Raw genomic sequence first — 3605 nt, 5'->3', positions numbered from 1 at the left:
TTTTTATGCTATTTTATATGTATTTTATTATGTACATGTTTTATGAATATTTAAGTAGAACGCGGCTATTACAATTACCCTAGCAAAGAGAAAAATTAGTTCATCATCAAATTAAGAGAAACCAAAAACAGATTCATTATCATAATAGAATAAATTGAAAAGTACTATAAGAAGAAAAATCCTCAAACTTGCCCACGTCAATTTGTTCAATTCTAGCTTCTTGAGTTATTTTCTCTCCTCTCAATTTGTGTAGAGATGTCGGCACGACTTGTGCCATCGACTTAGAATTTGGCACATGGGCCGGCATGGCACGGCCCATGAATTTAAAAAAAAAAATTAATTTTTTGAGAAAAGCTTATGCGGCATGTGCGCTAGCCCACGAAGGCATGATACAGCCCACCAGGTCATGGGTCGTGTCGTGGACTTCAGTTTTGGTTGTCTAGCATGGTCTGGCACAACCTACATTTTTGTGGGCTGTGGCTAGGACTGCAGTTGAACCGAGTAGCTCGTGAGCTACTCGGATTCGACTAGTGACGAGCTCGGGCTCGACTCGTCGGAGAACGAGTAGTTCTCGAGTTCGAGCTCAACGTCAAGCTTGTGAAAACTGTCGAGCTTTTCATGCTCAACTCAAACTGTTCGCGAGCTGTTCGACCAACTGGAGACGTCATTCGAGCAGGAGATTGAGTTGTGTTAATATTTGCCCTAAAATCTGAAATCAAGTCATTCATTCGGCCGAAAACAGACATTCAACTATTCACCTCCAAAACATAGCGCAAGATCTGAGACCACCATTGTCCAGCCTTCATCCAGCCTTCATTCAACTACTACCGACCAGCGACTAGCTTCAGCTACTATCGTCCACCATCGTCTTCCCTTCTTCACTTCCCTGCTGCCACAAGGTACATTTTCCTGCTTCTTGACACCCAAAGTTGTCTCTCGCCGTGAGTCTCATTCTTTAAACTTGTTTAAGTTGATTACAAATTTCTTTGTTTTCCTCTCTCTTTAGTTACGAATTCTTTTGGGTTTATGTTGACTTTGCTGCGTATTTGGAAATTGGAAGATAGGTGACATGAGTTGCGTTAATTTTTGGAAGTTTGCAGAGAAGTTGTTATTTGTTTGATGAAATGCCTCTAAAAGAAGAGTTTTGATGAAATTGCTTCTAGTCTAGTTTGCGGCTATATGGAGATTTAATTGAAATAATATAATAAGATAAAACGATGAGAAGATCCAACAAAGTTTCATCTTTATCTAATTAGTTATTGCTAATGTCGGCAATTGAGTTCAGTTCAGTGTACCCAGATGGAAGTCATTTTTAATATACACTACAAGCCTTAGCTTTCACTGGCGTCAACTCTTTTCCTCACAGTTGCCAATTCCTAGATATTCTTAATCACATTTGCCAATTAGTTATTGCTAATATCACATGTTTGTTCAGCTATTGCCTAAAATAAAATTGTTTGTGCTGTCAAGTTACATAACAAATCACCTAATATTGTTTTAGTATTATAACTTTCATAATAGATTTGGGAAATGAGTAATGTATGTGCATGAGGTTAGTGTTGATAAAATATATGGAGCTACTTGTCGTGTTTGAGAACTGAATCCTCTGTGTATGAAGAAATCTGGTTATGACAGAAAATAAAAATTTCAGATAAATGTCTCAGTGCAAAGCTGATTTGGTCATGGTGTCAATTATTCACTAGTGCCCACTCTAGTTGAAGTATTGTGAGAACTCAAAAACTAAACTTGTTGTGGCTACTATTTATCTGTTTGGGTTTACTTTTTGTGGTGGGAATTCAGTGGATGGTTTAAAAAAATATCTGCACTTTCACCAGAACTTACAAGGGACAGATTATCCCATGTTGTTGTGACATTAATAAATCTGTATATGCCAACCCTTCTGTGCCTGCCTGTTCATGTTGTACTTTGTAATCTTTACCATTGGCTGTTAAATGTGGTTCTACTGCCTGACATGTTCATTTTAGGCTGTCCTTTTCTTAAAGAAAATAAAACATTGGTTCAGCATATTAGAAATGTCCTTGGTCAGACATTCATTTTATGTTTTGTCCTATTGGAATAGTTGTGCAGATATCTGGTCTGATCATTTATGTGAACTGCTAATGTTATATGTTTTGTTGGTATCTTTCATTGTAAGATATGAATATTCTTGTGTGGCATTATTACTGATCACTTAATTATTAGTTATGGTCACTATGATTTACTGTCCTTTTTTCTCCCAAAGGTCTATCTGATACTCAGACGAATTTATTCTAGCTGGAGAACTTCAAGAAACAAGCAAGAGGGTATGCATTTCTTGGATCTTTAGTTACTTATTCGTGTTTTTGGTACTGAACTTGTCAACCATTCTAGCTATTTTGGAGCCCCTAGTATTGGTGCTTTGTAGTCCCTTTTAGCCCCTTTCCATGAACTGGTGATATATTGAAACAGTTTGGGTAGCCTCTCCCCTTTTCTAAAATTTCACCACCCTAGGTGATGACAGGATCCAATCATTGATCTCTGTTTGATGCCTAGAGGCTTGACTGGTTACATTAACGGGCACCACTTTTCATGCTTTGTGTTGTTCATTGTTTTCCGGGTATAATGGCTTCTCTGTAATTTCAATGGCAAAGCATTTTTCTATTCCCTCTTTTACACTGGTTGTTGGGGTGATAAATTTGTATGAAACCATAATTTGCAGCAATATTGATCTTTTTCTGTAATATGCAGGCAATCATTGAGAGAATGGGGGAACTGGAGAAGCTAGAGTGAAGAATTAATTATTAGTAAATGTTGTCTGGATTGCACTTTGGTTTATATTTTTTATTTTTTTCCCAAGTTGATGGTGCTATTATATGATTTGTTTACCCATTTTTGCACAGCCAATCCCTTCTCTACACTCTGCTCGTGATGATCTGGACTGTTTTTATTTATTATATATATCAGTAAAGCATGCATTCTTGAGGGTACTGTTTTCCTTTTTCACTTTATATATATATATATAAGTGGTTGATTTTATATAATGAATGTGCTGGTTTTGGGGATTGTTATAAAGTGGTGGTGGTGGATCAACAATTGAGCAAGCTTTAGACTATTTCGGTCTTGACTCTACCAACCAGCTGACAGCATATATTCAATCATGTTAGTGAAAGATTTTAAGATTGATGTTTCAATTTTAAACCGAGCTTCAAAGAAATACCTAGCTTTAAGGTAGGATACATAATTGACAATTTGATCTACTACAGAAATTAACTAATAAAATCTTTTTTTGCATAATTGACAATTTGACACATCATATCTCATACTTGAAAAATTGACCGTCCGTGAATGTTCTCGGCTTCTGCTATTTCTTCCTAGCCTCCTTCTTCGCTGTAGAAACAATCAAAATTAAAACCTCAAAATACGATGAGAGGTAAAAAAAAGGGGCAGAAAAACGTGCTACTAACCCAATTTCCTCTTAGCTTCAGATGCTGCAAAAAACTCTCTCCATTCATCAGTTAGAACAAAGATGGGCTCCTCAGCTGCTTCCTCTTCCTCTTCTACTAAACCTTTGTTGTCCTCATCTTGCATATCATATGTTACGCAAATATTATGTGAAAAACTTAAAA

At 36.6% G+C, this 3605-nt stretch overlaps 1 long non-coding RNA gene across 2 annotated transcripts; it reads left to right on the top strand.

Moving 5' to 3' along the window:
- Positions 1-486: 486 nt before the first annotated feature.
- Positions 487-2878, top strand: LOC116117499. Of its 2 annotated transcripts, none has more exons than XR_004125972.1 (3): positions 487-899; positions 2243-2303; positions 2728-2878. It is a non-coding gene; the product is annotated as an uncharacterized LOC116117499 (long non-coding RNA). The 2 variants fall into 2 exon arrangements; XR_004125973.1 differs by having other exon boundaries at positions 487-941.
- Positions 2879-3605: the final 727 nt, after the last annotated feature.

The sequence above is a fragment of the Pistacia vera genome, unplaced genomic scaffold (genome assembly GCF_008641045.1).
Source record: "Pistacia vera cultivar Batoury unplaced genomic scaffold, PisVer_v2 Contig812, whole genome shotgun sequence".
Lineage (NCBI taxonomy): Eukaryota > Viridiplantae > Streptophyta > Magnoliopsida > Sapindales > Anacardiaceae > Pistacia > Pistacia vera.
This window is presented reverse-complemented; position numbering and strand designations above follow the sequence as displayed.